Genomic DNA, 8526 nt, shown 5'->3' on the forward strand with positions numbered 1-8526 from the left:
CTCCCGGCACCTGGCTGACTGAATCAGTAGAACATACGACTCTTGATTTCAGGGTGGTGAGTTCGAGCCCCATCTTGGGTGTAGAGATGCTTAAAAGCAAAATCTTTTAAAAATAAATAAATAGACTCCTAACTCTGGGAAACAAACAAGGGGTAGTGGAAGGGGAGGTGGGTGGGGGATGGGGGTGACTGGGTGACGGGCACTGAGGGGGGCATTTGATGGGATGAGCACTGGGTGTTATAATATATGTTGGCAAATCGAACTTCAATTAAAAAATATACATGGGCAGCCTGGGTGGCTCAACAGTTTGGTGCCTGCCTTCAGCCAGGGGCGTGATCCTGGAGACCTCCCTGCATGGAGCCTGCTTCTCCCTCTGTGTCTCTGCCTCAATCTGTGTCTCTCATGAATAAATAAATAAAACAATAAATAAATAAATAAATAAATACATAAATACATAAATACATAAATACATAAATAAACTATTCTCTCTACATTTGTATGTGTTTGAAATTTTACAAAATAGTTTTTTAAGGGACTCCTGGCTGGCTCACTGGGCTCATAGAGCATGTGACTCAATCTTGGGATCCTGAACTAAAGCCCCACGTTGAGGGTAGAGCTTTAAAAAAAAAAAAAAAAGTTTTTAAAACACACTGTTTAAAAAAATGCTAGAACATAGTAAGGATTATGTGTTTACTATTATGATATACTTTGTATTTATAATAACTGTATTATCCTATGTTTGCTTACACTTTTCAGATTACAATATTTTAATTTACACTATGTCTCTTAGTACTGACACTAAACCTAGGAAGTAGGTATTATTATTCCCCATTTTACAAATGAGAAGACTTAACTAGAGCCAAGACTGCAAGTCTGTGCAATCTACCACCTACACTCTTCCAGTTTTCCGGGGGGGACCTGCTGGTAAAAGGTTTGGGAAATAACTGACAGCCACTAAGCACAGGATTCTTGCTTCCCTTCATGGCTGCAGTCAGATTTAGTGGGTAGGGAATAAACGAGCATACAAACGATTCATTTGGAAATATTTATTAGACCAAATTTGAGCTCTCTGCACATCAGTAGAAAGTCTAGCTGGTACTTTAAAGGGTAATCTAGGGATAATAGAAGACAACAGAGGAGATCAGATCATGATGGAAAAATTCTCTCCATAGTACGTATTTCCTTTCCATAACTTTATTATATTAAGTTTTCTACGCTAACTTTATATCCTCTCCCTAACCTGTCTGTTCTAAAACCAAGACTAGAACTAAGGTTAGCGGAGTAGAGGTAAACTGCAAAGGAGGTTGCAAGGCGGGAGGACGTCCCCTCCCAGTTGTGAGGCCCAGCCTCCCGGCAGCTCCGTTCCACCTTAAGAAGCCGTAGCCGCTCCCTGCGCGGAGCAGGCACTCAGCTCCTCCCACTCCCGTGTCAGCTCCGACCCTGGAACGTGGGGAAGGGGGAGAGACGCACTGAATGGAAAGATCCGCGCTTGGGGCCGCAAGGGTCTGTGCTTCCCCTACGCTCCCCGCGCGAGAGGAACGTGGAAAGCACCTGCTGTTGGGTTTGGTCCTTTTCGCGACGATTCAGAATGGGGGCGTGCCCATCTGAAATTGGAGGCGGGGGAGGGGGAGGGATTGTGTGGGGTGGGGCCCATGTTGGGGTGGGGTCGGAGAGATCACAGCTGGGGCGTTGGCGATCTACGGTGTGCCTTGACTGTTGGTCGAAAACCGTAAGTTCACTAAATCCGGACGCACCTCTTCAAACCATTTCCAAAAGAGGGGGCGAGTTTTCCATTCTCCGCCCCAATTGCCCCTCTTCGTTTTAATTGATTGGGTTTAAGGTAGGCTGGGCCCAAGGAGGCTTGTTGATTGGCTACATGAGTCATCCATCAGGATGACGCAAGCGAGGGGGGTGGCTATTGGGCGGAGGAAGTGAAGGTTATTTTGGTACCTCCTACCGCAACTGCTGATTGGCTGAGGTTTGCGGTGAGGTAAAACGAGCCGTAAAAATGCCCACTAAGGGAAAGGGCCTATTGGCCGATCTCGGCGGAACGAGGTCTAGGGTGGGACTGGGAAGAGCCAGCTGGACTCTGTTATTGTACTGAAGGACCAAATTGATTAAAACCCGGAAATGAGTTTAGAAGGGAACTGGAGGAAAGAGGGAAATCCGCGGCACCTTGGTCCCCCTCAACAAGGTCATTTCCTGCCTAGGATCAATGATTTCCTGTTTACCCGACCCAGTCGCGTGTACGCGGGCTTTCTGGCATACACACGCTCGTTACATTTCTATGAGCCTTTGGTCCCCGGCTTCCCGTTCACTTAAGTTACGTAAAAGAATGAGACGGAGGAAAGGGAAAACACGGGGTTTACCCTGGTCTCTTCTAGGGAAGCACAGGGAAACTGAGGCTCTAAGAGAGACAGCCAAGGATGGACCCTGGATCAGTATCCAAACAGGTGGGTTCCTAAAGAAACCATCCGTAAAATAATTAAAGAGTGGGCGGAGGTGTAGAGAACGGAAACGATTTGTCTAAAGGAAGAGCATTAATCATATAAAGACCTTGGGTAGGGAATATGTTTTGTTCATCACTGTATCTCTGATGCTTCCTACTGTCGGATACATGGTGGGTGATCTGAACCAAACAAGAACGAGACGTTTATATAGTATAATGGACAAATTCTAAAGACGCCAGACCTTTAGAATATGTTTTTACAAAGCATCTGTATCAAATTAGAGGCACCAGGGTGGCTGAACCCTTGATTCGGCTTTTGGCTTGGGTCATAATCTGGAGTCCTGGGAGCCAGCCTTGTGGGTCGGGGAGCTCCCTGCTCGGGGGATCCTGCTTCTCCCTCTCCCAGTACCCCTCCCTCCCCCACCTGCTCTCTCTCTCTCTCTCAAATAAATAAAATATTTTTTAAAAATAATAAAGTATATCTAAATAAATATTTTTAAAATAAAGAACCTATGTCAATTTTATGATCCTGGAAAAATGTTTCACACTTACTTACCACCTGGGTTAATCCAGCCATAAAATGAGATCTGTTTCCCCGACCTACCGGTGAAACACCACCATTTATTTTCCCCTTAACACCTTGAGGCCTTTAAAATTAGGAAGCAGATTTCCCCCTAACCTACATTCCTAGAAAAATTGAAAAGATAGATGGGATTAGTAAAAAGATGACCTCTACATCCAATGAATGGAAAATACGTTGTTTAACCTATAATCTAAGAGTCAAGGGTAGGAAGAACTTATTATTTGAGAATATTAAGAGATAAACATCTATACGAGAAATTATGGAATCACTTGCTGGCCTACAAGATTATAGCAAGATTTCACCAGTGCTTTACCATGATCTAAAAACTGCTCTGAAATTGAGGAAAGCAGTGCACAAACTTCCCAAAAGCGTTATTAACTATTCCCACTGCAGGACACTACATGGATTGTTGGTCAAGATTCAAGTACCTTCTATTTATCCAGAACGATTCCATACTTACAATTTTCTAGAATCTTTTAGGCCAAATAGTTTATGAGCAAGTGTATCATACTGGCTTTTCAGTATAATTATGACAATAGCTTAGAAATAAGGGGAGGGGGGATCCCTGGGTGGCGCGGCGGTTTGGCGCCTGCCTTCGGCCCAGGGCGTGGTCCTGGAGTCCCGGGATCGGGATATCGGGATCGAGTCCCACATCGGGCTTTCTGCATGGAGCCTGCTTCTCTCTCTGCCTGTGTCTCTGCCTCTGTGTGTGTGTGTGTGTCTCCCATGAATTAAAAAAAGAATAAGGGGAGGAACAGGGGGCAGTTATATTTGCAATAATAAAAGTACCATAGGAAAATTATATTTAGCTACAAAAAATTCTAGCATAATAAGGTATATGTTGCTTATATGAAAGGGGGTAGGGGAGACATTAAGAAAATTTTCAAGAATTGTATTTATCAGGTAAGTGTGCATTTTTTTCCTAGTTAATATTATATGAATTATGTGGAAATACACAAAACTATTTTAGGGTTAATCATTCATGCAGTTTGAGCACTGCACTTTCCTTTTCATGATGTCCAACAAATCAAAGTATAACTTGTCTCTGAGGGAAAATAGAGCCTAGCAGTGAGTCTAAGGAAGAAAAAAACTGGCATTGTTCCTAATCAAAGATCCAAGCCCTCTAGCATGTAAAGATAAACCAGTGGCATCTTGATTGGTGAGAACATAAGACACTGAGTCAGATAGAATCTTAGGCCTAAGGAAAATCTTCAACCTCCTGGAGCCTAGCTGCTCCCTGCCTCCCCAACCCTCTGTCCTGAGAAACACAGTAATCTTGTTTCTTTCCTCTTGAGGCCCAGCGAACAGTTACAAGGCCTCAAAAGACCAAGTATGAAAGCACCAGGTTATGCTGTGCTTGGAATTTATGGAAAGAAGAGGAAAAGGGAAGGCAGGGGTATCAGAGGGGCTGGTAGAAGTGTAGAAGGGACTTACTAGTGCTCAGTCAGGTATCCGTCAGAGTTGGCTACAGTAAACAGAAATCACTTAGGCCGATATAAGCCAGAAAAGGCCTTAATACAGGGAATGGATATTTACCACCTTGTTGGATGGGCTTAGCAAAAGCAGGGTCTCTGCTACATCCCAGAAATGGCTTCAAAAACAAGACTACTAGGGGCACCTGGGTGGCTCAGTGATTGAGCGTGTCTGCCTTTGGGTTCGGTCGTGATCCCCGAGGTCCTGGGATTGGGTCTGTGCTTCGGGCCTCCCACAGGAAGCCTGCTTCTCCCTCTGCTTATGTCTCTGCCTCTCTCTCTCTAGGTCTCTTATGAATAAATGAAATATTAAAAAAAAAAAAAAGACTACTAAACTTACCCACCAGGGAAGCTCCAGAAAGGGGAGGAATCAAGACTGTTGCTCAAACTGTGGAGTTCAAGATACAGTGCCCTCGTTCAGATCCAGGCATCAGGATGCTACTATTGCTAACATGCCTCAGCAGCCTTGAGTGGCCATGAAGCTTGTAAATGGTTGCTGGAACACTGCTGCAGAAAAACCCGACATCCCATGACCATGCTGGCCACCAGCAACTATCAAAGCAGCCAGGAGGTGGCCCCTGCCTCACTTCCACTTTTCAAGTCTCTGGGATGTGCAAATCATTGATAGATCAAAACTTAAAACTAGAATCCTAGCTGTAAGAAAGCCTAGGAAATTGAGGTTTTGGTTTGCCAGGTTTTTGGTAGTCCCAGTATAGGGAACTATATAAAAAGGAGATGGGGCTCCTGGGTGGCTCAGTCGGTTAAGCAGCTGCCTCTGACTCATGTCACAATCCTGGAGTCCTGGCACCAAGCCCTGTATCAGGCTCCTTCTCCCTCTGCCTCTGCCAACCCCCCATACTCTGACCCCTTTTTATGCATGTTTTCTCTCTCTCTCTCTCTCTCTCAAGAAAATCTTTTTAAAAAGAAAGGAGACAGGAATCCCTGGGTGGCTCAGCGGTTTAGCGCCTACCTTCGGTCCAGGGCATGATCCCTGGAGTCCTGGGATCGAGTCCCATGTCAGCATGGAGCCTGCTTCTCCCTCTGCCAGTGTCTCTACCTCTCTCTTTGTCACTCTGTGTCTTTCATGAATAAATAAATAAAATCTTTTAAAAAATAAATTAATTAATTAATTAAAAAATAAAAAGAAAGGAGGCGAATGAAGTTCAGTCATATCTATCACAAGTTTAGATAGGAATGCCTGGATGGCTCAGCAGTTGAGCATCTGCCTTCAGCTCAGGTCGTGATCCTGGGGTCTGGTGATCAAGTCCCACATCGGGCTCCCTGCATGGAGCCTGCTTCTCCCTCTGCCTGTGTCTCTGCCTCTCTTTCTCTCTCATGAATAAATAAAATCTTTTAAAAAATTAAATTTAATTTTAAAAGTTTAGATATATCTCCATTTTTAAAATGTCCTTCCAGAATAGAAGGGAAGGAAAAAGAAATGGGTAGGAAATATCAGAAAGGGAGACAGAACGTAAAGGCTCCTAACTCTGGGAAACGAACTAGGGGTGGTGGAAGGGGAGGAGGGCGGGGGGTGGGGGGGAATGGGTGACGGGCACTGAGGGGGGCACTTCACGGAATGAGCTCTGGGTGTTATTCTGTATGTTGGCAAATTGAACACCAATAAAAAATAAATTTATTATTAAAAATAATAATAAAAATAAAATGTCCTTCCTTGGTTGCCGCCTGGCTGACTCAGTCAGTGGAACAGTGACTCTTGATCACTAGGTTGTGAGTTTGAGCCCCGCAATGGATTACTTAAAAATAAAGTATTTAAAAATAATAATAATAAGGGGCACCTGGGTGACTCAGTTAAGCATTTGACTTCAGCTCAGGTCATGCTCTTAGGGTCCTGGGACCAAGCCCTGCATCAGGGTCTATGGTCATCAAGGAGTCTGTTTGTCCCTCTGCCCTTCTCCCTGCTCATGCGTGTGCACACTCTCTTCTCTCTCAAATAAATAATCTTTTTAAAAAATTATAAAAAATAAAATTAAATGTCCTTGGGAATAAGTAGAATGAGAGGATTCTGATCCAAAATAATCCTCTTAAAAAAAAAAAGAATCCTCTTTTGGATTTTTTTTATTTTTATAAACCGATAGGGATATAATGGGGAACAGAGAAGTTTTTATATAGTCACATAAAGACATTACCAACTATCATCTACCATAATCATCATTTCATAGGAGAGTTAATTAAAATTTTTAGTCCAAAAAGATGGGAAGGTTATACTCTCAGAATTTAAGAATTGGATAAATTTCACTTCAAAAATAACAAAACCGGGCAGCCCGAGTGGCCCAGCGGTTTGGCGCCGCCTTCAGCCCGGGGCGTGATCCTGGAGACCCCGGATCGAGTCCCACGTCGGGCTCCCTGCATGTAGCCTGCTTCTCCCTCTGCCTGTGTCTCTGCCTGTGTGTGTCTCTCATTAATGAATAAATAAAATCTTTAAATAAAAAGGGGGGGTGTCCCTGGGTGGCTCAGCTGTTTAGTGCCTGCCTTTGGCCCAGAGCGCGATCCTGGAGACCCGGGATCAAGCCCCCCGTCGGGCTCCCGGAATGGAGCCTGCTTCTCCTTCTGCCTGTGTCTCTGCCTCTCTCTCTCTCTATCATGAATAAATAAATAAAATCTTAAAAAAAGAAAAAGAAAAAGAAAAGAAACTTCAGGTTCATAGATGAATCAGGTGGCACTTGGGTGGTTCAGTCAGTTAAGCACCCATCTTTGATTCAGGTCATGATCTCAGGGTCATGAAATTGAGCCCCAAGTGGGGCTCCAAGCTCAGCGGGGAGTTTGCTTGAGGATTCTGTCTCTCTTCCTCATATCCTCTCTTCTCAAAAAAATAATAAATAAATAAAACAAAAAAAAAAAAACAAAGATGCATCAGACTCAGCCCCCGTTAGAGTAATTACTCATCCTAGGTTGCCCAGGACTATCCTAGGAAATCCCTTAGTCCTGGGATAACTGAGACACTTGATCACCCTAGCGCCTGTTCCTAGAAATGCTAAGGATCTTAAAAATCCCTTCTAACTCAGAAACTCTGCCTAGATGCATATCCTTTTCCCCAACTTTCTTCCAGAGTGATTATTTTGAGTCCCCTAACAATTAGCATAGTATCAAAGACTATTCCCAAGCAATGACTTTTATGTTTGTGCCATTGCCTAGATTATTTTTTTAATTTATTTATTCATGAGAGTCACAAACTGAGAGAGGGAGACAGGCATAGACACAGGCAGAGGGAGAAGAAGAGTCCTCGAGGGGAGCCCTATGCGGGACTCAATCCCCAATCCCGGGATCACAACCTGAGCCGAAGGCAGGTGCTCAACCACTGAGCCACCCAGGTGTCCTGACCATTTCCTAAATTATGAACTCCTAGAAGGTAGAGACATCTTTCCAGGACTTCACAGTGCCTACTAGTGCCTTATAGATAGTGATTATAAACGGGTTACAGGTTAAATTGAACAGAGAAGTTGGACAAATTATTACGTCAAGCTTTTTTGTTCTTTTTTTTCTTCTCATTGAACTTTTGTTTTAATGGGTCTCAAAATTCTGTGACAGATTTTTGGTTGTTTCCATTAAAAAGTTTTTAAAAGCTAATAACTTAAGATTGACACACACACACTCACACACACACACACACACACAAAACAAATGGTCCACAAAACATTCTCCTTTCCTTGTGAAGTTTTTACAACTGGTTATCATTAACCAGTCTTTTACTATTAAACTTAAATGGTCAATTGACAAACAGCTCTGAGACCGTTCTTTCACCACTGATTAAAACTGGGATGGGGCAGCCCCCGTGGCTCAGCGGTTTAGTGCTGCCTTCAGCCCAGGACGTGATCCTAGAGACCCGGAATCAAGTCCCACGTCAGGCTCCCTGCATGGAGCCTGCTTCTCCCTCTGCCTGTCTCTCTCTCTCTCTCTCTCTCTCTCTCTCTCTCTCTCTGTCTCAAATAAATTTAAAAAATAAATAAAATGTGGATTATCTGTTTTAAAAAAAAGACTGGGGTGACAGGTATTGGGGCTAATGC

The sequence above is a fragment of the Nyctereutes procyonoides genome, unplaced genomic scaffold (genome assembly GCF_905146905.1).
Source record: "Nyctereutes procyonoides isolate TBG_1078 unplaced genomic scaffold, NYPRO_anot_genome, whole genome shotgun sequence".
NCBI lineage: Eukaryota > Metazoa > Chordata > Mammalia > Carnivora > Canidae > Nyctereutes > Nyctereutes procyonoides.